Here is a 25,011-nt window from a genome sequence, read left to right on the forward strand (position 1 = left end):
TGGCGGTGCTTACAGGGTGCCCCATTAGAGAGACAGCCCTGTAGCTCCTTCCCCCAACCCAAGCCTCTTTTTCCTCAAATCTCATGTTATTCTTCCCATATAACTGAGAGGAACATCTGGGAAATAAAACCCCTAAAAGCTTTGTGCGATAAACAGAAGCTCAAGCAGAGGGTGTATCCCAAAACTTCCCCTTTCTGCTCAACCCATTATTTCACACTTTTGCAGGTGTTAACCCACCATGGGGATGAAAACCAGCACTGCAATGCTGGAGCCCTCCCCTGCCATTAGGATGAGAGCTGATACGGTCAAGATTGGCTGCTGGTTGCAGGGGAGGTGTGGTGGGGAGGGCTGAATGCCAAACAGCCCTGTGAAAGCAATCCTGATATGAGCAGTGAACAGACACTACCTGAACATTTTTACCTGAATTTTTCTAGTTTTGCAGCTGGGACCTGAACTCTTCCTGGTTTAATTAAATTTTAAAATGCCCAAATTCTACCGTTTTTTTCCTTTCCCTTATCAGGACCCTCCTCCATGAGTGCTGTTGATATTTCTGGAAATGACATCGTGGAGGGGGAATGCACTGGTGTAAGACACGTTACTGAATTAGCTTTGGCCTTTAAATGGGCTGAAAGGAAAGTGGCATTTATCTGTGAAGCCAGCCCAGCAGAACAAAAGAATCATAAAATTACAAAAAAAAGTCATCCATTTCCTATCAAGAGCAGAAGGCTTGGAAAAATATCATCAAGGCAGCCCCCCAAAGCCAATTCTTCACAACTATCCTTCCCCTCACTGTGTGTTTATTTTAGGTTAAATATTGCAGAAACGGTAACGTTGCCATTTGGGAACATTGTTAAGCTGAAATCGATATGTTATTATTTTTAAAAGCAGGGGGGGAGCTTGTGGGGCTCAGCCCTGCCCTTAATGATTCAAGCTGAGGGCTGAGCACAGCAGCAGGAGTGATATGCCGAGGAGCTTCAGAGGAGCCTTGTGTGATCCAAACGCTAGCAATGGAAGCTGGAAGAGAGCTGATGAAGTATTGGAAGGGGCACAAAAGCTTGCAGTAGGAGCTTTTTGCGGGCAGGGGAGCTTTGCAACCCACTTTGCAAGCTGCCGTTGTGCCCAAGCCTGCTAACATGGGGGGAATTTGCTTCCCTTCCTGCTCAGCTGCAGATGCAACAGCTCTAATAAGCTGTAACTTTCCTTTCCATTTGGAAGTAATGAGATATAATCTGTTTAATTCTAGTCTTTGAGCTCTTTTGGCGGCCCTTTTCTATTCCCTTTTTCTGATTTTTTTTTCTTCTTTAAAGGAAAACTCCATCATGAAGCAAAAGATTCACTAATCACCGGCTCTAATTACAAAGCAGAGTAAATTGCCATAAACTTTTTTTTTTTTTTTTTCAAAATTGCCTTAAATATAATGAAGAATAATTAAAAATCAAACAAGCAGCTGCAGACTGGAGTGGCTGGTGGAGGTTAGGCTGGGGGGAGAGGGGAGTAAGGATATGAGGCATGGAGGGGGTTTTTGTGTAAATCCGGATTTGGAGAAATATCAACTGGGGTAGCCACAATGGCAGATCCCCACCATCACCAACATGGCAAAACAGGATGTTTCTTGAGACTAATTTATATCTAAATAGGTATTTATTGAATTGCATCATTTTTTCTTACTAAGATGGTCCCCAGACTAGCCAGAATTTGCCCCAACACAGATCCAAGATCCTGCTGGAAAATTGCCCACCATATCCAACCTGCACCCTCTCAGGCAGCCAAAGCAGCTGAGGAGGATGGGGAGGTTTTGTTAGTGGCAGTCAATGGTTTCCATAGCTACAAATGTAAGCACGGTCTCCATCACACACTATTTTGGGGTGAAAAAAGGGAGAGAAGGTACTTGGACAGCTCCAGGGCAGGTGGAGATTTTGTCCAGGAGGGGTGATGGGGATGTAAGGAAGCAGGGATGAGTGCAGGACCAGCAGACAATAACAGTAAGTGTGTGCCTGATCCGGGCGTGTGCTGGACTTATTGCATGTCTCCATCAGAACCAGAGCATCACAGACCCAGCAGGTTGGGTACAGGAGCTGTGTGGGCAACGGATGCCACTTGGGCTGCAGCACTTCTTCACCCTTGGTACAGCCTCCATGGGGTGACTTTTTAGGAGTCATTCAACCTGGAAAATAAGTCCTGGTTTCGTTTATCTCTACCCGGAAAAGGGGGAAACTTCAAGGACCAGCTCGTGCCTATTCTTACCAAGAAAATTTGATACTCTACTTCGCTCTGAATGCCAGCAAGTTGCTAAAATACAGCAAAATAAAGTTCAAGACAGGATTGTATAGGGTTTATTACATGCAGTGATAGTTTCATAAGGTTCATAAATCACCCTATTTCACAAGTGTCAAGGTCTCCTCCAGTGTAGGTCCGTGCTGGAGCTTGTGTCCTTGCATTCAGCCTGACTACCCAATTAATTCCCCCATCCTTCCTGCCACTGCTGTGATCCTGCAATTCATTTGCTTAGTAAGGCCCAAAAGGGAGCTTGAATAAAATTCAGATATGGGCATTGCCTATACAACTCTTTCCATGAACAGAGGGGGGATTTCTTCCTAGCAGAAAGATGCTGAGCACATTGAGAAATGAGTGGGGAGGCAGATGCACAACCTGGTGAGGTGCCAGCCATCCCTCACACCTAGCTTTTTTCTCTCCTCCCCACCCCCCCAAAGTCAGAAGGTCAGAGCCTTCTGCTTGTTTTTTGGCAATTTGGTGTTTAGCTATAGAAAAAAAAAAGTTCTGGCATTTGGCCAAGCTGCTTTAATTTTCTTGCTTTTCCATGGAGCTAGCTGAAATCTTAAATGATTTCCTACAGGTGTCTTGAGACTCTTGCCACTCCCTGTGGATAAACCTGTTGAAAATATTTAGCGTGGGTGGCTGGATGAATTATCTCCTGGAAATCAGCAGCTGTATTCCAAGGCAGGGTACACACCTCCCTCCAGATCCCCCATACCACATGTCCTGCACCTTGAGGAAATAAAAACAAAAAGCATAATGAGCAAAGCGCCTGCTTAAATTTCACTGAAAGCCACAGGATTTCATCAGGTGCTGATCTGCTCTGGTGGGTAGGGGATATATTTCTCACAAAACCCACATTTCCAGAGTTAGTGCAGTGCAGCCCCGCTGTCTGGCCAATACTAAATATCCTTTCCTCCAGTTTTGGCAAAAATATAGCAATCCTGTTCATTTCAGGAAAAAAAAAAAAAAAAAAAAGCTGAATTTTGAGCTCATTGATGAGATCAAAAGGAAGAGGAAGGCTTATGAAATGTGGGAAAAGTGGGAAAAGGGCCTGTCCTCTTGGCAGGAGTATAGGAGTGTTGTCAGGGCCTGCAGGGACACGACAAGGAAGGCTAAAGCCCACCTAGAGATGAGGCTTGCAAAAGAGATAAAAGATAACAAGTTTTTTTTTTTTTTTTTTTTTTTAAGTATACAAACAGTAAAAGGAAGATAGGGATAATGTGGGTCCCTTGCTGAATGAGGGGATGTCCTGGTTGGTAATGGGAGACGCTGAGAAGGCAGAGATACTGAATGCTTTCTTTGCTTCAGTCTTTGATTCAAGGACTCGCCCCCAGGACTCCTTGATCCTGGAGGGAAGAGAAAGAGTCTGGGAAGTGGAGATCTCCCCCCTTGTTGACAAGGGAGTGGTTTGGGAGTGTCTGAGTGGGCTCAATGCACACAAATCCATGGGTCCCGATGGGATGTATCCATGTGTGCTAAGGGAGTTGTCAGAGGTGATTGCCGAACCGCTCTCTATCATCTTTGAAAGGTCCTGGAGAACAGGAGAGGTGCCTGAAGATTGGAGGATAGCCAATGTCACTCGGGTCTTCAAGAAGGGCAAGAAGGAGGATCCAGAAAACTACAGGCCAGTCAGTCTCACCTCTGTCCCTTGGAAGGTGTTGGAATAGCTTGTTCTGGATGCCATCTCCAAGCAATTGGAAGAGAAGAAGGTTATGAGGAGTAGTCAGCATGGATTCACCAAGGGGAAATCGTGCTCGACCAACCTCATTGCCTTCTACAAAGGAGCATGGCCAGCAGGTCAAGGGAGGGGATCCTCCCCCTCTACTCTGCCCTGGTCAGGCCTCACCTGGAGTCCTGTGTCCAGTTCTGGGCTCCCTGGTACAAAAAAGACAGGGATCTCCTGGAAAGAGTCCAGCAGAGGGCCACAAAGATGATACGGGGCCTGGAGCATCTTCCTTATGATGAAAAGCTGAGAGACCTGGGTCTGTTCAGCCTGGAGAAAAGAAGACTGAGAGGGGATGTCATCAGTGTGTATAAATACCTGAAGTGTGGGAGACAGAGGGATTTGGCCAACCTCTTTTCAGTGGTTTGCGGGGACAGGACAAGGAATAATGGTCACAAGATAGAGCACAGGAAGTTCTGCACCAACATGAGAAAGAACTTCTTCACGGTGAGGGTGACAGGGCACTGGAACAGGCTGCTCAGGGAGGTTGTGGAGGCTCCTTCTCTGGAGATACTTAAGGCCCGTCTGGACACCAACCTGGGCGACTTGCTCTAGGGAACCTGCTTTGGCAGAGGGATTGGACCCGATGATCTTTCAAGGTCCCTTCCCCTTCAATTCTGTGATTCTGTGATTAACAGACTATCAGGAGGGCAGCTGTAGCGTGAGCTCAGCCCTCATCAGGCACCAGAGAACCTACATCCACATGCACACGTGGGCTGTGATGTGACCACTGTCCCCACCCATGGGACACCATGGGCTACAGTGATGGATATATCAGATTTGGGGGAGGGGGGGTGATGAATTTTGGGCAGCTGCACAGTCTCCCTGGGCAAATCCTGATGTTTCCCTTGACTCTGAGTGCTAACAATGTGTCAGAGCCCCATTCAGGACAAATTGCTGAAATGACCCATGCACCCTTCATATGCTAATAGATGACAGCTCTGGGTTGAAAAGAAGATTTATGACCATTTTTGCCCCATACCTGGTTGCATCTCCCTTGCCCAATCCTATGCTACCCTATCTAACTCTCCTAAAAACATGCCTTTGCAATGAATTGCACCCTCTCCCTTCCAAAAATAACATTGACTGATGGCTGGGAGAATAACAATACTTAATTTTCCCCTTCCCGTGTCCTAAGGAAAGCCCAGCGGTGAGGAAAGGTGAGCACTGAGCCCTTTGAGTAGTATTTTTTCTCTGGGGGTGGAAATCATGGGGAATTTGTCATCACGTTGGTCCCTCTGAGCATCCCTGGGGGAGCCGCTAGCTCGGTTCTGATTAATACAGATGCCAGGGGCAGTGGGGAAACACAACACTGCCGTCGATACAGCCCACGCTATTAAGGAAAGTCATTTGGAAAATAAGGTTTTTAAGTGGTGTGATCCACTTGGAGATTTTTCAATACCTAATCACTGATGGAGCCGCTCAGTGCGATGCCGAAGGTAATTCTGCGGCAGTTTAAATAAATAGCATTTGGAGAGCATTATTTCATTTCATTAATCAATTGAAAATTTCAGCCTCCTTGGTTGGTGGTTTGGGGTTTGTTTTTTTTTTCTTTTTTCCTTTTTTTTTTTTTTTTTTTTCCCTGAACTTAGCAAATCCTGTTTTTCTTAGTCAGCAAGTTAAAAAGTTCCACTGCAAAAAGTTCTGAAATTTTCCATATATCAAGGTTTTGCTCAAAATTACAAATGCAAAGTGTTCTTGGCATACTCTGGGTATGAGACCTTTGGTCAGAACTTAAACTGCATTTCTGCAGCAGACACAATTACATGACATGAAAGCAGGCTGAGGCCAGCCCCCAGACCTTCCCTCCCTCAAAATAAATCTCCCCTAGTTGCATTTGCTCTCAAATGTTGAGACTCAGATGTCTCCATGATGATTGTGACATTCATTTAATGTGTGTGGCTATAATTAGGTTGATTTTATGGGGAAGAGCAGCAATTTGTGTTTGGGGAAGTTAACACATTATTTTATTACCCTCCTGATTTTTTGGTGCAGGTGAAAAATAAAAATGAAGATGTGCTCGGAAAACTTGGTGCAAACTATTTTTCTTAATTGTAGATTAATTATTCAGAATGACAGATATACCTGAGAGTTAGCTGAATAACAAGTAAACAAGCTCCCCCTTCCAATCCCCATTCAATCTGCATTGCAAACTATTATTCAAAATTAGACATAAACAAGACCGTCTGTACCGCTGCAATTTCCAGCACCTCCAAATGTGTTTTCGCTCAAAATCTGAATGAGAAAGAGTGAAATCTGAGAGTCATGAAACTCCAAAAAGCTTCAATTTAGAAACAGGCAGATACATGACACCAGATCTCAAACAGGTGTTAAAAAATGTGTATTAATATCAAACAGCATAGCTCAATTCTGCAGTGAATGCAACATCTGAAGGTTGCCAAAACTCCATTTTTTTGACAATATCAGCATGTAGTAAGGAAGTTGAGGGCATAGGTTTCATTTGCATTGCCAAGCATTGTCCCAGCAGCTCCATCTCTGTAAAAATGTGAAAAATCTCTCTTAAAGAGGGAAAATCTCCCTTCAAAGAGCTTCAGCCAGCTCAGTCCTTGGCACATCACCAGCCTAAGTGCCCCAGGCTGGGTCATAGCCCTGCTTCAGGACAGGGCTGTTGGTCCTACGGGAAATCCTAGCAGTAGCTGGGAAAAGAGGCTGAAATAAGCTGGGGCAGTCAGTGCTGGCACGGGGCAGCCCTGGTGCATTTCTTCACCATCCAGAGCACATTCTGGACCTTGGGCAAGCACTCCGTATTTTAAAAACCCTTCTAAAAGTTGAGGGGGTTGGGATTTTGGCTGAGAAAGCAGTATGGAAAGCAAAACATGACAGTATGCTTGTCTGCAAAACTTCCTCTGAAAACTGTTAGGATGATTTGTGTCTCCCAAAGCCCTTCTCATGCTCTCATCCTGCATCACCCTGCCTGCTTCCCTCCTTCCCTTGATGAGAGTCCTTGCTTGGGCTGATGCGAGCAGACAGAACTCGTGATTCAGATGAATATGGGGGGCACACGGTGGGAAGGGGCTGGCTAAAGCCCATCCTGCCCGTCTCTCCACATGGCCAACGCAACGCAATCTCGCATATTTCTCCTCTCGCTAATTCGAGTGCACCCTTCACTTCACATTAGGGATGCACACGTAATGCCCAAGAGATTCATAATTTGGCCTCAGACTCCATTGTGTCCACGTGACTCTGCAGAGCTGGGTGTAGAAGAAATATGAGCATTTTAATGAGTTTTAGGATTGATTTTATATATATAAATTATTTATTTTATTTTTTTCCAACTAGCACAATGGCAGGGAGGGATTTAGACAGACCTCCTTAGAAGGATAATCTAATGCCCTGCACCTCCAAATCCCTCTTGGGGGGGGGGGGCTCCTCTGGAAACACAAGCATATATACAGGTATGAAACTATATTTTGTATATTTTGTGCATGATGTGGCACAAGTCATGTTGCATGTATGTCCTGGTTACCCATGCTGGCGCATCAGGGGTCAGCAGCCTTTCCTCCTTGTTGGAGGAGTTGTCCTCAGTTCCTTAAATGAAAAACAATAACAGAGACAGGAAATATTATTCCAGACGATGGAGAAGCCCACGGGGAAATTAAAACACTTTTTTTCCCCCTTTTTCAGGTTTCAGTTTTACAGAAAAGTCTATAAAGTGGTGACATTTTTAACCATTTTTGCTCATTGCTTTGAACTTCCCAGCCTTGTATTCAGAGGCACCAAGGCCCAGAAGGGCCAGAAGATGTAGTTTAATGAGACAAGTTTTAAAGGTCACTCTGTGTAATAAATCTGTGGTTTTTAATATTTAAACTTTTAAGGCATTTAAACCTTTAGGCTCCTGGGATTTGCTCTACCAGATCCAACTAGATCCATCAAGCCCAGAAAGCCTCTCGCCTCTAGGATTATCCAATTTCTTATGCTTGAGATGAAGAGGGTGTCTTTATCCAAGTCCATTCATCTGTCATAATTCAGGTGCCTGTAAAGCCTTTACATCACCTTGGGATGCTGGACAAAATGTTGAGGAAACCTTATTCAAGGCCAAGCTTGAGAAGCAACCTCCCACCCTTGTTAGAAGGCAGCTGAACAAGGGAATTTGATCAATAGCAAAATGTGATGCCTCCCATAACCGTGCCAAAAAAACCTCTCCCCTAACTTTGGCCAAGCTGTGCTGGCTCAGATTTAGAGAAAGAAGGGTGCCAAGGTGGATCGAAGAGACAGTAGAGCCGAGTTCAGGTCCTTGCTGCAAAGTTAGTGATTTTAGAAAGCTCTGCCCACTTTAGAGTCCTGGGGTGCAGGTCAAGAATACAGGTTGAGATTTACCTTCAGATGAAGGAAAAGGTCATTTTGCCAGTGGTTTGGGTCAGATTTGCTTGGATAGCTCTAATTTATAACCCAGCAATATTTTGGAGGCCCCCAGTTGCCTTCCCCCTGCCCAGTGTCAGCTGCAGGCTCCTCTTTAACACGGTGTCAGAGCCGATGCTGTTAGCACCCAATTGCTTTTCCATCGGAAAGCATTAAGGATGCTCTTGCTTGCAGGAGGCTAATGCACTAACACACTGAACTGCTCAGCTGATTGGCAGTTTTCCTTATTGATATTGCAATAAAAATTAGATATTATTAAATTGAATCATTGCCTTGTAATCAGGCTCTGAGCAAGGATGTGGGCCAGAGGCACAGGGGATGGTAAGGCGGCACATTTCAGTAGGGTTTGCAAACCATGCTTCCAGTAGCTATATTATAAAAAGATTAAAATTAAAAATAAAATTAAAATCACTTTTCTTTCCCAAGATCAAGATACGAAAAATTTCCAGGGGTCCTCCAGTGCCCAAAAATCCACAGGAAGATTAAACCATGGGAGAGCCCTCTTATTGTGTGATAGGGAAATCAGTGTGTTGCAGTCACTGCATCATACAAAAAGCTGATTTCCTCATTACCCATCTGCACATTAATGAAGTCACTCGGTAAACACTGTTCTTTAAAACCATGGGGCAAGGATGGCAGTCATGCAAGAAGCTTGTTGGTGTTACACCAATATTGCTGCAGTCCTTGGTGGTTGTGACACTTGCTGTTGGTGGCTTAGGGATTTTTTGGATGGGGAAGATGGAAAAACCTACCAAAATACGACTTTTTAAATATAAGAAAGGAAATTTAATGCCTACCAGAGAGATGGACACAGGTCATGGGACTGCTAAAGAGGAGCTGGGAGCAGTGATGTTTGCAGGAGAGGGAGATGAAGAAAGATACCTGGGGTCGAGAGGGCAGTGGGACTTTGCTGTCTGTCTTCTGAAAAGCTTCTGTATATAACAAGAAATTGGCTCGCCTCTTGATTATTCCATCTCAGGCACATTATACAAAGGCTCCTGATGCATTACAGCAGCTTTATATTAATGCTCTCGTGATGGATGCGTTTTACTGCGTGCGGGATCTGGTCCCCAAACCAACATGAATTCCATTAGAAGGCCAGCTGGGAAATGAGGTCTTTCAAGATTTAAATCCTTAATTTATTTTTTTGTATTATTTTATTTTTTTAATTCAGTGGCAGCATTAAGCCAGCTATTTGACTTCAATTCAGTGGTGTGAGCACTGGCCCTGCCTGCCTGGCTAATCTTTTAAGTTATCTGTATTTGAGGTAGGGCCTTATCACTGCTTGTTCATCTTCTCCCTTCTCCAAAGTCAGAATTATTTCCCTGCTTCTGTAATTACAGCAGCATCATCAGTCGCCTGGAATTTCTGTGCTAAAATATGCTTTGTGCTTATACCACAGCAACCTTGAGATGCCTCCAGTGAATGGCACTAAAATCTGCTTTTGGTGTTGTCCCATCCCCATATCCATGCAGGCTCCAAGACATTGGATTGAGCCAGGGATGCTAAACAGCTCTGGGGTAAAAATGCACATTAACAGCATTGCCTGGTGTAGGAATAAAGCCAACTGCTGGAAGACAATTGCAAGGAAAAAAAAGGCCATTTGCAGTCTTACACTCTTGTTTTGAGGTGAAAAGGGAGGAAACTGAAAGTTTGATGAAGGAAAGTGCCTTTGGATAGTGGCTACCCAGGTGGAAAGAGCAAAATTTTTCACTTGAGAGGATGTTCAGCCCAAAGGAGCATGACCTCGTGTGGACTGATGGTGGCAACAAACAGTTTATAATGGGTATAATGGGGGGTGGGGGGGTGGGGGGAATGTGTGAACATCCATCCAGGAGCATTGCAGTTCTGGTTTCCAAAGACAGGGTTGGAAATCCCACGCATTCAAATGTAATTTAAGCACAAATAATTAAAAAGTAAATGAAACTGAAGCGGCCAAGCAAAACAAAACCTTTAGATCAGGGTGAAACTAACTGTTCTTGTCTTGTCAGAAGAAAGAAATGTTTTCCTTGCAGGTCAGTCACTTTCCTTAGCATTTATTTATTTCATCTCCCACGTGTGTGCTGCTGCCACCAGCCTGATGGACGCACAGCCCAGACGTGCCTCCGCGGGTGGGCAGTGAGAAAAGAAATGTTTCCAGTCTTGAAAAAATTAAAGCAAAAGAAGGACATGTACAGTTTGAGGACTATCATCCTACCTATACAGAACTTATTCCTTCATGTTTTAAAAATCAACAGGGAGAGTGAAATTATCTTGATTTTTGAATTAGTCCTGTTTTTGATGTCTTTTGACCTCTCCTTGGCTGGAGGTAGATCCTCAGCTGTGCTTTGCATGGTGAGATGGTTTCCTGGGAATTTCCAGGTGGGAATAGGGAATGAAAATGTGCATGGAATGAAGGAGATTTGCAGCGACCTCTGTGGCTCCTTCAAAATGTTGCTGATGCCCAACAAACTCACACCATGTGCCAGCTGTTGACATTCCTCCTTTGTCCTTGTTTTTTCCAAGCCTGGTTGGTAGCACCAGAGAAGTAGAGGGCAATCACACCACATCCCCTAAAGCCATCAAAACCCAAATGATTTCACTTTACAAGCAAGAGGCAGATGAGCAAGGACTGCTTTTGCACCTGCTGAGCTCTCTTCTCCATGGCTATTTTCTCTGCTATATTTTTTTTTATTATTTTTATTTTTTATTTTGCAAAACATCTATGCTGCAAGAAGTGTAACATCTGCTCCTCTCCTCTTCCTTACAAATTCTCGAGCCTCTCAAGTGCACAGAAAGCACCCTGGGTTTGCTCATGAGCCTGTTGTGTTTGGTACAGAAAGCACCACTGCTCACTGGGAAGTGGGCACAGAAATGACTTATCAGGTGATCAGCCTGTGTCTAAAGCCTGGAAAGAAACTATTGGGCTGGTTTGAGCTGGGGACCCAACCCCAGCAGCAAAAGGCAAAAGACCACCGCCAAAGAAAGGGGGATTTTCCTAGAAAAATACTCAAACTTTTCTCCTTGAAAATGTTTCACTTTAACAGCTAACCTTTATCTAGGCACGATCTGAGCAGTATCACTTCTGATCAAAATCCTTCTCCTTGTGCCTGTGTTGCTTGAAGATGGTGTCTTATACCTTGCAGATCCTGCAGCTTGGAGCTGGAGGCACAACACTTTCCAGACCAGGCTCTTAGTTAAATTAAGATCAGCAAGAATAAGCTGCCTAACTTGAAAAACCTGCATTAGCCCGATCTCTATTCATGAACGCATTATGTTGAATTAATGTTGTTATAGAATTAGCCTCCTAAGAGGCTTGGAGATGTCACCTCCCTTAAGTTGCTATTATTTGTAGCCCTCTCTATGGTGAATACACTCACAAGAAGTGCTCCAGATCATCTAAGCATCTGGTAACTTGCTGAAATTAGGAAACTGCACGAGTTGGGGTTATTTTCCTCTTTTTCTTGACTTCAGGCCTAACTTCTCAAATCATTGAAAAGCAAAAACACCCTTCTGCTCCAGCACTAGCTTTGCCTTTCCTTTCTGTTCCTCACCCTTCTGTGCCACAGCCCTGAATCTCAAATCCATTCATGAAGGTATTCCCTCAGCAAGAAAGCAGCACACAGCAAGGTGTTCATCCCACTTAAAGACGTAATTGTGAAGATACATAAACCTCACATAGACTTTAATTATGTTTCTTTGGAGGAAAATCAAAGTTTCCCAAATGTTTGATTCAGGAAAAAGCACAGTGAGGATTAAAGGAAGGCAAAAAGAGATGTTGAAGGTGAGTTTGTCTTGTCTCCCCGCTGCACCTTGTGGCTTGGCAGAGAATGAGCAAGGCTGTTTGGAGACATCTCCGCATCACCTCCCAACATAACCCATGGCCAGCTTTCCTTTACCCCTCCTTGGTCCTTTCCCCTGTGTCAGCAGCCAAGGGACCCTCCTGGTTTTATTCCACTTTGAGCATGCTCACCACAGCAGACAGGTTTTCTCAGATCATCAAAAGGTGCTGGACACCCTAAGGTGAGGTGGTGGCTGGTATCAGCATTTGCAGCTTAATGTGCCAGTTGTGAGGACAGGAGGGGGACCTCCCTGGAGGCGAATGGGGTCAGCAACGCAAGGATTGGGTTTGGCATTTAGGGCCCACCCCACGGGTACAATTGCAGCTCGCCAGCCTCCCCTGTCATGCCTTATTGCCTAACTCATTTAAAGGAAATTAAACAGAAGGGGAAAAAAAAAAAAAAAGAAAAGAAAAAAGAAAAAAAAAAAAGAAAAGAAACCCAGGAGTTAATTGAGTCTTACATTTTCCAAGCGCAAACGGATTTGACACTTGGCTCTCCATCTATTTCTGGCATGCAGATGCAGGAGCACGCGTCCTCTGCTCGCTCACCAAAATGGACTGAAAAACTCAAACTTTGTATGTGGCCAAGAGGTCCAGAGGGGAGACCAGGCTTCATGAAGTCAGAAAGGCTTAAAATCCGAGGGGGTTAGCATTTCTTGCTAGGAATCCCTCCTACATACAGGGCTTTTGGAGATGAAGGTTTTTCGTGTGGAAAAGGAAGAGAAGCGAGAGGTATAATTTCTCTCAAACTCAATGTTGCAGGTGATTAGTGCACAATATACCCCGAGCAGCTTTAGTATTTAACATGGAGGTGATAGTGGGAATTTATGAGAGCTCATGGACAATAATTGCTTTCCAGAGAGGCTTTGATTAAACATTATGGATCCACATTATGCAAATTTATTGCATGGTTAATACGACTCCAAAAGAACACAGTGGCACTTTCAAAAGCAGTTTAAAAAAAAATAAAATAAAAAAGCAGAGAGCCTAAGACCATGGTGCTTCTCGGCCCTACTGAAAGACCTTGTCTCAGGATGGCTCAACACTGAAAAAGTCATGGAGCAGCTGAAGTGAATGAGATAAGTGGGGAAACACAAAGAAGACAAAGGCAGATAAATTCTACCTGAATATTTCACATTTCAACGTGATATTGGCATTAAATTCAATTTGATACTGGCATTAAATCAGCGGCAAACAACTCTTTTCCAACGATGTCTTTGTTGTTGTTGTTTTTAATCTGGCTTATTACCCAGCATAGCTGGAGCGGTACGAGATGGAAATCTGACGCATTTCCCAAATTTTGCATTCGTCCCAGAAGTGCTGGGGGAGGAGGGTCATGTTGTTTGTTTTCCTCTCTTCTACACTTTTGGGTGTCATTTGTCAATGTCTTCCACAAAATAACATGATTTATGCCAGCAGGCTGATTGTACGTCCTTCATTAACTTAGACAGATTTGCTTGTTTTTTAAAACTATTATTATTATAAAGCATATACTTATTTCCTTCCAGAAATCAAGGTTAGTAAGAACACAGATCCCATCAACATCTCTTTCTCAATCAAACAACTAAAACACAGAAATAACATGTATCAGCGACAGCAATCAACAACCAAGTCTTCCTTGGCTGACATCTGCTGTAATAAAAACAATGTTTTGGTCAATGACCAGGAACTAGGCGCTTGTATAGGAAAGCCCTTGATAGAAGGACCTCAAGTTTCTGGAGGTTTCAGAGCATCCCCTCCCTCTCTCATGCTTGGAGCAGCAAGGGTCTTAAAGAACCCTTCCCTGGTGTTAATCAAAGCTTCTCCCAGCAAGCAGAGATCTCTTTCTTCCCTCTCAAATCCACCGAACCTCCCCTTTTAAGCTATATATACTTTAAAAGATGTAACCCAGATAATAATTGTTGCCTGTAGATTATTCTAAGATGCCTCCCTTTTCTCTAGAAAATACTTATGGCTGCTGCTGCTGCAGCCGCTGCTGGCAAGAGGGCAAATTGGCAATGCGTTAAATTTTTAATAAAAATAGAAGCAGAGGACACATAACAAGGCTCATTTAGAGCAGGAGGAAGGGAGGCCAGGCAAGTGCAGACCCAGTGGGTAGAATCATTAGACACGGGCGGTCGGACCCGACACTACGACCGCTGTAATGCTGGAGGGGAGAAATCCCCTCCTGGAAGATGCTGGTGGGGATTAGTGCAGTTAGACAAGGCAAAAGCATTTCTCCCATTGTTTTGAAGCTATTTGGCAATGCAGTGTGAGCCTGCTGGGGCTGGGGTGATAATGAGAGGCAGCGAGGTGTTGGCAGCAGAAACCATCTCTAAGCCCCAATCTGATGGGTCCCCAGATTTCTTCTTTCCTCCAGCTCCTCTGTGATTCCCTGCTTGAGTTTGGGATCATTTTTTAAAGGTGATTCTCCATGATGCTCCATGATCTATGATTTTAGGACTTGGTTTCCCCATATACACAGTGCTCCTCCAACTGAAACTGCAACAGGCTCTCCACCTCCAAGCAGCAGCAGCTTTTTCTTGCAGGAGGATTTTGGTATGAAAATACTACAGCCTGGACCCTTAATGTGAAGACTCAGGTCTGGAATGGCTTCTGCCCCACAACCACCCCATACCCCACAAGGTCTGATATGCCACCTCCCAGCCATCACAGCCCCATTAAAAGCAGCGCCCCAGAAAACAGCCTGTGCTCAAAACTCTGGCTGAAATAAAAGCCAAAAAGCATTTTCTAAGCAGCCCAACCTGCCTGCAAGCAGCACTTACAGAAGCTATAGGTGCAGGGGGATGAGGTGTCCCCAGGGCACCCCAGCATCCCATCTCCATCCTGGGGTCATTTGGGTACCCTGCCTGAGCTTCATTGCAAGGGGTGTTTAATGAGATGAACTCCCTCAAAGCCCGATGAACTGTATTTAATGTGTTTTTAATTGTCCGGGGTTGTGTTTTTCTACCAGGGAGAAGGCAAATTAGAGCCATAAGAATGAGCTAATTGGAGCAGGGCAAAATTTTTATGCTGTCAGGGATGGTTTTCAACAGGACTCAGCCCCAGATGGGGGGGGGGAAGTGGGGGATGGGGGTTGGCCAGTGATGGCTGTGTTGTTTCATAGGGAAAAATGTGGGAATTGCCTGTTTTATCCCTTCCCAGATTTTGACTCTTCAAGAAGCTTTCCTTTCCCTCCTTTTAGTATTAAGAGAAAGCAAAAATAGGGATCTGGAAGGTGGGATGCTGGGAACCACTCACTTTTCACTTTTGCCTCATTTTACTGAAAAATTATTAATTTTAGTAAAGGTTGCCATTTCATACTGGCTTTAATGCTGAAATGTGAGCTCGAACACCCATCCCCTTTCCTACTACCAGCTGGCTGCAGGATCATGCCCTGGCCCCACAGTCCTGTGTGAGGGTTCCCTCTCCTCCCCACCAGACACCCTTTCCAAGGGACACTGTGACACCGCATCCTGCTGTCCCCATGCACTGCATGTGACACCGCACAGATATGTCCTTTTGGCTCCAGGTCACAAACCTTTCTGTCCTTTCAGGTCTTGGAGCTACAAGTGCTGGGGATGGCTCCTGCTGGGTGCTGGGACATATTTCTTGCAATACCTTTCCATCCTATAGCAGCTTTTATCCAATAATCTTAAAAGCACTTTCCGAGTAATAATTAATTAAGCTTCATAGGCTCTTTGTTCAATTCCAGATTGTTAATAAATTATACTTTATTATTTATAAAAATACACCATGTAATTTTTCTCTCCTGCTATTACCCTGAACAGTCACTTACCCTATATTAGCACAGTTTAATTCCGATTTGGCAAGTGTGATCTTTAACCTTTTGATGTTTGTCCATTTTAGGGAGCTGTTGAAGAGCTGTAGAAAGAAGAGGGGTAGAAGAAATAAGAGGGGCAGCAACAGGAGACATGAGGTTTGGGTGGTCCTGCCCAGCTCATTATATTGTATGATATATTATACTGAAGAGCTTTGCATGTTTTTGCTAAAAAGGATATTATTATTGCCCTTATCCTCACATAGAATTAGGTGTATTGCTTTTGCCTTCAGCCCCCTGATAACCCCTTTATAATTCCTAGGCCAGAATCTTGTGTCCGTTTCATTTTTCCTCCTCTAAGACACACCAAAGCTGCTTATCCAGACTGTGAGACTGGGGCCAATTTCTGCCCTGCTCCCAAATACTCTTGACCTCAGCAGCCTCCAGCTTAGCCCTGAAGCAACCCAAAACCATGCATTTCTTTCCAGTGCCGAACACAGAGCAAGCAGCAGCTGCCTGGGCAGGATTTCATTTACCCATGGGATGAGAGCCACATGGAGGGGAAGCAAACAGGAGTTAAGAGAAATAAGCCATTGAGATGGTTTCTCCAAAGCACCATGTACTTTTGCACAAGAAAAGCCAACGAGGGATGTGCTTAATGGTGTTGAAAGGGGAAAAGAGAGAGCAAGACACATCCCAGCTCCTCCAGTAAGTAGTGGGGGGAAAAACACTATTACAGGGTTATAATCTCTTGTGTTAGATGCTCAGAAGGAGAAGAGATGAGGGGAGAGCAGCTCAGAGAAGCTTATGAGCTGACCTGCAACAAGCTCCCTGTATCCCTCCTATTAACGGGGTTTTACGCTGCACCCATCGTGAGTTAAGCTGCTGCATGTTGTGCCTCTCCAAAATCACCTGCTCAGCTGTTCTAGCAGACCTCAGCATTTTCACCAACAGCATTAAACTGACCCATTTCTACTTATTTACTCAGTTTGCACTGGTGGTGCTCACCTGTAACCTGCTAAGATCAGGATGTGGATGGGAAAGGGCAGTGATCTCCTGGTCTATTGATGAAAACCCACAATGGGTTTTGGACACACATGATCATGTGGCTCCTTGGCAGGCTCAGCCCAGATTATGGATGGATCTGCATGGTTAAAACCCATTTTTACTTTTAAGATGTAAAGTAGCACATCCTTTCTCACCTGTTTGTACCAGGCAAAGTAAGAAATATGTGTGGAAGAGCAGCATGACCCAAAATGTGTGCTGCAAACTTTACAAACCTTGAATGCTCCAGGAAAACTGAGTGCCTGCATGATCACCCTTCCCTTTGCTCCTCAAATGTTTCAAAACCTCACAGAACATCATCTGGGGAGTAAAGAGCTTGCTTAGATCCTTGCCCAGGACATGGGTAGGGTGAAAATCCTGGAGGAGGTTAATGTGATCCGATTCAGGAAGATGGAGAGGGGCAAAGTGGAAAATGTACACTGGAGAGAAACCCCACATTCATCCCCACGGGCTGGTAGCAATACCCTCACCCCGAACCTGATTTGGGGGATAACATGTGCCAGGGGGGTGGAGCTGGGCAAGGCAGTGAGGATCTGCACATACACCCCAGTTCAAACCCTCCACTTGTTCCAAAATCTGTGTCACCCAGAAGCCACCAGTGCCAACAAACTTCAAACACCCTAAAAAATTCATTTTACTGCAGTTCAGATTAACTAAATATATATATACATATATATAAAATCAGCCTTTAACTTCTACATTTTCAAATTATTTCTGAATTAATATCAAAAAAATACGGGGGGAGCAGCATTATAAAAAAAGAAAAAAAAGCAAAATGATGGGCTTCTCCTTAACTTGAGCAGCATCAGAGGGTTTTCCATACCACCTGTGACAGCTTTGAGCACAGCACCAGCAAAGCATACATTTTGCTAGTGGTTGTGCTTGTTGGTGGGTTAATAATTTAAGCTCAGCAATGTCTAAACCAAATTGCGAGCCTTCTGGAAGAAGCATCACCTACCATGTGCGTGTCAGGAGGATGCTAGCCACAGCTTGCTCATTAATGCTTCTTTAATCGGTGTTTTGGGAAATTAGAGATGGCCGTGCAGGGATCTGACAGCACTGCATTGTGTGAGAAAACTGAGGAACAAAGGAACAGTCCTGTCAGTAAGGCTGGGCTTCCTTTTGCAATAGGAATTTCAATCCATAACACCATCCTCTCTCACTGTGTGGATGAATGGTTGCATTTCTCCATGCTGGGTTTGCTGATATGAGCCGGAATCCCACCTCTTCCTCAGGAGAAATAAAACCTTCTTGGGAAAGCTTTCTTTCTCCCAGTTTACAAAATGAAGCTGTTCATCCTCAGCCAAGAGCCTTGAGCTCCTTCAGAGGGCAGGGCAGATTTCTTTCTCCTCCCAAACTAAAACTGCCTTCCTGGGGGCTATTGGGAAGATGCTCCTGAGGTTGGTTTTTCCCAGGCCAGGGTGTTTGTGAAAGATGCTGAGGGGAAAGCCAAGTGCCGGTTGTCGCTTCTCTCCACTTTGATTCCTTTATTCTTTTGTTTTATTTGGGTATAATTAACAGCTTTGCCTAATACAGTATTAATTCATTGTGTCATTGCATTAATTAGCATTAAAGAGGCCCTTATATCACTGTCTGGAACTAGAGCGGATCCAGCAGCAAAGTCAGAGAAATTTTTTCTGTCTGAGTGTGGCACAAGGGCAGAAGAAAAACATCCAATTTGACAGCATCCAGAAAAAGCCATTTCCTGGTGATGTGATGCAGCATCCCAACCATAGCAGCTTCATGGGGGCACTGGACAAAAATATTGTTTGTGGGAGAAAAAGGCCAAATCCTTGGATTTCTTACTTGGGAGCTCTTGCTTGCTAGAGAAATGTAAACTTGGAGACATCTCTGGCAGTGCTGCATGCAGCCCCCTTCTCTCTCCTCTCACCCAGGTGCAGCGATGCTGTAATGCTGGATGGGAAGGTAAAGGATTCTTTGCTACACTTAAAAAAGGGGAGGGGAAAATTGCTTTTTGAGTTCCTGAAAAAAAACTATAAAGAAAGATTCAATGAAAACTTAAAAATAGGAAAAAATCTTCACGGCTGTGCTGTGATGCAGCTTTCCAGGGACTGTTTTTTTTTTTTCTTTTTTTTCTTCCTGACAACATTTTTCCTCCCTTTGAACAGAAGTGATTAAAGACACCAAAGCCCCAATGTTATTAGTGCAATGTTACCTAAAACCACCAAAGCTGGGAAATCTGTTTAAGGCTCTCTGTATCTTCCTCGGGGGCTGCAGCACAAATTCAGTCTTTAGCAATGTTAGCCCATTTTTGGCAGGCTTTGGCAGGAGAAAAGAGGTTGCCACAAGGTCACTTTGCTCCAGGTGACCTCGTGGGTGATGTCCTGAAATGCTGGGTAAAATATTAAAAAATGAGGATTTTTTTCGCTGGTTCTGAGAACAGATAAATACCTGGGAGGTCATGAATCCCCAGTGGGAAATTTCAGCTTTTAGGGGTTGAAATTAAAAAGACAAGCTGCCAGTGGGTCACTTAGCCTGGCATTGGGAGTGGGAATGGGAGAAGGAGGATAAAATTGCTAAAGGGGAACGTAGTTGGTGGCAAGCTGCACGGGGAATGGGCTGGGGGAATCAAACCACCTTTAACGAGGTGGTTGGTTTGCCTGCTGATGTTGGGTGAATTCATAGAATCACAGAATCATGGATAATCCTAAGTCAGAAGGGACCACAAAAATCTTCAAGTCTACCTCCTGGCTCCACACAGGACCATTTAAAAACCAGAGTGTCTGAGCATTGTCCAAATTCCTCTTGAACTCTGAGAGGCTCAATTCTGTGACCACATCCTGGAGCAGCCTGTCCCAGTGCCCGACCACCTCTGGGTGCAGACCCTTTCCCTAACCCCCAGCCTGACCCTCCCCTGTCCCAGCTCCATGCTGTCCCCTCGGGTCCTGTTGCTGTCCCCAGAGAGCAGAGCTCAGCGCCTGCCCCTCCGCTCCCCTCATTAGGGAGCTGCAGGCCGCCATGAGGCCTCCCCTCGGCCTGCTCTGCTCGGGGCTGAACAGACCAAGGCACCTCAGCCGCTCCTTGTACTCCTCCCCCTCTGGACCCTTCCCCAGCTTTGTAGCCCTCCTTTGGAAGTACTCTAATAGTTTTATGTCATTTTTCATACTGTGGTGCCCATACTGGCACACAGTGCTCGAGGTCAGTCCTCACCAGTGCAGAGCACAGCGGGACAATCCCTTCCCTTCCTTTGGCTGCCAGGGCTCTCTGATGTCTCCTGTTCAACTTGCCAGAATCCCCAGACCCCTTTCTGTGGGCTGGTCTCCAGTCTCCCGTTCCCCAGGTTGTACATATAGACAGGGTTGTCCCCTCCTAGGTGCAGGATCTGGCACTTGCTCTTGTTAAACCCCATGTTGTTTTGACTGCCCAGCCCTCTAATTTGTCAAGATCTCTTTGCAAGGCCTCTCCACCCTTGAGGGAGTCAACAGCTCCTCCCAGTTTAGTGTCATCTGCAAGCTTACTCAGTGTGCATTCGAGTCCTGCATCCAGATCATTTATAAAAATATTGAAGAGAACTGGCCCCAAAATGCCGGTGACTGCCCACCAGCCTGATGTAATCGCATTTACTGTAAGCCTTTGAGCTGACCTGCCTGTGTTGGTCACCCATCGTAGTATGCATTTATCTAGCTATGTGCTGGGCATTTTGTCCAGAGGGGCATTGTGGGGCACCTGAAAGTTTTGCTGAAATCCAAAAATCCACCGGCTTCCATTGATCAACTAGGTGAGTAATCTTCTCCTAAAAGGAAATTAAGTTCATTAAACTGGGCTTTTACCTCGTGAACCTGTGAGTTGGCTATGACCAAAGACTGATGGAGTTGCTTTGACTTTCAGTCAGTTTTTACTCCTTGCTTCCTGGCAGGATGCTGACAAAAAGACAAAATACTCCATAAATACATTTGGGGTTGGGATGTCCCATAAATGTGAAGGGCTGGGATGCAGGTTTTGGGGAAGTGTTGGAAGTCTCGGGGTGGTGTCAGGGGTCATCATGACTGTTGTGTTTCATCAGGGAGTTGGGAGCATGGGTAAAATTTGGGGAGGAGAGAAGTGATGGCAAATGATACAAATGAGAGGGCAGTGGAAAAAAAAACAAAAACCAAAACCTTCCATGCCAGGTGCTAAAAATCCCAGGTGTCTGCAGTTTCGTCTTGCCATACGAGCAAATAAATAAAGGCAGAATAACTTTTAATATGATTACCTGAACTGACACTGTGAATTTAAACTGAATAAAATCAATGCAATGCTGAGGCATCTCTCAGCTCTATTGACAGTGCTGGCTGGTGATTTTTCCCCTTGAACTAGCAGAATAAAAACTAAAAGCTGCATTAGTTTTTTTTAATTAAGACTCCGGCATTATCAGGCTTTACAAGACAGAGCCAATGCACAGATGAATTACCATTTAATTAAGCTTTCCAAGAAACTTTTGAAGACTGCAGATTAAATGTGGGCTCTGATTTCTTGCATTTTTTTTCCAAGAGAAGTTTTAATTCTTTTACCCGAGTTTGATAAATAATAATAATAACACAAATAATTATCTGCAAGATATAGCTTGCTGATTTTCCATTTTCAGAGCATCCTGGATGTAAAGACGTATACACAGTTTGAAGACAAGAGAGCTATGGTGTATATATGCCCCAGATGTGGAGGACAGAGCCAGCAGCCCCGGATGCCCCAGACTGAACTGTCAGCACAGAAAATTCAAGGAGTCAGCCCACAAATGCAAGGATGAAAGGGGGATTTGGAGAAAAAATCCCTGCATATTGCTTACATTTATTGTCTTTATTTCACCTGTCAGAGGTTGCCGTCTGCTTTGCATTGAGATGCAGAAAGGGACAGAGGCATTGCCTGGATGGAATTACATTGGTTCTCCCTGGGGTATAGGGCAGTGTGTGGCAAGGCTCAGAGATATCGAATGGGAGCAAAGCAGGACACGTACAGTGTGTGCTATCGCCTGTCCTTGGAGGGGATTTCCTGAAGGGGGTTTTGGTTGCCAGGTTTTCCCTGATGGTATTTTCCAGTGGCTTTGATATTATGAATACATATGCTTCAGTGCCAGTCTTGGTTCTTTATTTATTTGTTTAGGCCCGGTGGTAAAATGACTTTTTAATCCCATTATAGGTTCAGTGCAAGTGTATCTGAGTGTTTCCAGAAAAGCAGAACAGAGAAACAGTAAGGATAAAGAAATTGCTCCTAAACACCGGGGAAAACCCCCTCCTGACCTCAGCCTCTCTGCTCCAAGCTCCTGCATTTCACTCTTTTCCACCGTTTTACCAATAAAACACATTTTACCTGAGCTGGGGAAAGCTGAGAAATAAATTGAATGCTAACCACTGCTAGCAGACAGCTTGCTGCTTCTTCAGCTTCTCCTCCCGCAGCAGGTCCCAGCCCTGCCTCCAGGGCTGAGGTGTCTGCGTAGTGTTTTGGGGGAAAACAATAACCCCAATATACTTCTCAAATACAGGAAGGAAAGGCAACGGTGCAGTGCAGCTAAAAGCAATGTGCAGTGATGCTCAACACTGATTTCAGACCCTCCCCGAGAGGAGGAGGTTTTGGAGATACTGGCAGGTCCGCGCATCCTTTTGGGACATCCACAGACATATCTCAACATGGCCCCGTAGGGGGAAAGCCCAGCAGGAGGGCTGTGAGTGTAACCAGGCAGAAATGAATGCTCAGACACCTGGTAACAAGAAAGAGGCACTGAAGTGGGATGAGATTATAAAGCGAGAGACCTGGTGGGCTGCTCTGTACAAATCAGTGCTATGCACTGAAACATGCACTAATACATGCATTAATATATGCACCAGCTTGCACTCACGCACAGAACAGGGCTGCACCAAGCCCCCTCTAACCCCTGGCCCGCACCTTGCCTCTGTGCTCAGCCCCTTTAAGGGGGCCAGTTTGGGCTTTTGCAGTTCAGCAGAACACAGGGAAAAAGAGAGCTAGGAGAGTGCTCCCCGGTTTGTTTTTGACTCATTGCATGCTCTGTGTCTCAATTTGTTTGATTTTCAACATTTTCATCTTTAGGAGCTGCTCCGTATCTCCGCTCGGTCTCCACGAAGCAAAGAAATCCCACTCGACCCCAGCCCTTTGTCAGATAAGCAAGCATAAGAAATTTGGAGGACCTGGTCCCTAGAGCAGATATTTTTTGACTCAAAAGACATCTACCCGCCAAATCCCGGCTGGAGCACCTGCCCGGGGCTTGCGGCAACGCTGCGGCTCCAGTGCCATCTCATGGGTGCTCAGGGATGCTGCAGCCCTGCACAGCATGTGGCCGAGCAGTTGCTCTCGGATCACTTTCAGATCCCCCGACAGCAGAACTGCTTGCCTGGAGCAGAGCAGGTGTTTGTGACAGTGAGGGGACATGCGAGGGAGGTGGCACTAGAGGGGAAGGAGTCAGTCACACTAGGGCTCCACACCCCAAAAAAAGAGGATAGACATCAAAACTTTGAGTTCTCACGGATATGGTTGTTTTTTCACAAAGTTTTGGGGCACACTTGTCTGGCTTTTGCACCAAAGCAGGGTGGTACAAGGAGGAGCATCCTAGAAAGTGGAAGCAGGGTGTAGAAAAGCAAAATAATGTGAATTAGCAGCAAGCTGCTGCTGCCATGGCCCTGAAAAGGGAAGGGAGCAATCTGCTGGTATCATTGCCTCATCTCATCATTGCTGAACGCATCGTGCAGACTATTTTCAACGAGAAATTCTTACAGAAGGAAATAAAATAGGGGCTTTCATCTCTCTATATATGTATGTGCATAGAAATAAAAATGTCTTGGCACTCTCCTTTGCAGCCCTCCTCAGAACTATACTGTAGCGATGCTTGAGCTTGCAGCCGCATCTCCTGGCTGCGCAGGCAGACCTAGAGATGGCAGTGCAGCCCTTCAAATGCAGAGCCTCCTCCCAGCCCCTTATTTTAGGTGAAGCCAGGAGCAAGGCCTGATAACCAAAGCTTTGCTTCATCCTAAACCACTTTTTCCTCATCCCCTGTGGCTCTTGAAATGAAAACTTTGCCAAGCCATGACGTTTTCTTGTCATAAAAGAATGAATCGGTTTTGGGGAATTAGCCAGATTTGGCCTTGTGATTCGGGAGTGAATCCCACGAAGTGATTGCAACACTTGCATCCACTTGCTGCAATTTAATCCCATATTTATGGCCTGGCACAGCAAATCTGATCATCAGTTGCTTCCTTGCAAGTGTGTAAGTGTGGGCTTTACAGCATTGCTGGCTTGGGACTCCCCAAATGAATCTCCTCTGCCTCTTTTTTCCCCATTCCATGCTCAGTTTGCAGGGGCAGGGAGCACCTTGGGCATGTGGGTGCTGCTGGAGGTGGTGCTGGGAGGGCTCAGCCATGCTCCCCAGCAGCTCCTGCTCCTGGTCAGCACCAGCAAGAAACCCTGCCCAGGGAAATGCAATGTGTTCCCTTATCATAAAGCCTGTTGCAAAATCTGAGCATCCCCAGAGATTTCCTCCCTGCCTATGTTATCATATATTTCATCCATAAATCACCTTCACATCATGCAAACATCAATGGGGAGTTAGGCAGGTCCTCCAAGCGAATTGAACATGTTTTGCTAAAAAGATCCTAAAACCTTCTGCCAATGACCTTTGCGCAACCCTGCTGAAATCAAATGAAGCTGTCTGAAGCATGTGTTATACTGCAAAGGGAACAAAATATCTGTTCAGATTGCCTTGGGGGAAAAAGCCATTAACACCAAAAATGACTTTCGTCTCTTGTACAACACAGCAATGATCATCAAATTATTTAATACAATAATTTTAAATCCTGGACAGTGATTTTTTTTTTTTTTTAATGGATTCTAGCTCTTTTTCATTTCCCTGGGGCAAAGCTTAATTTTCTGAGTTCCCAGGCTTTACAAGCATGTCCAAGACCCTACTCTTCATCTCCCTTGGAAAGCACTGGAGGAATTAAGCCATCTGAGTCTTCCCCCCTTGCAATGAGAGGCAAGAGGGAG

This window comes from Anas platyrhynchos, chromosome 25 (genome assembly GCF_047663525.1).
Source record: "Anas platyrhynchos isolate ZD024472 breed Pekin duck chromosome 25, IASCAAS_PekinDuck_T2T, whole genome shotgun sequence".
Taxonomy (NCBI): domain Eukaryota; kingdom Metazoa; phylum Chordata; class Aves; order Anseriformes; family Anatidae; genus Anas; species Anas platyrhynchos.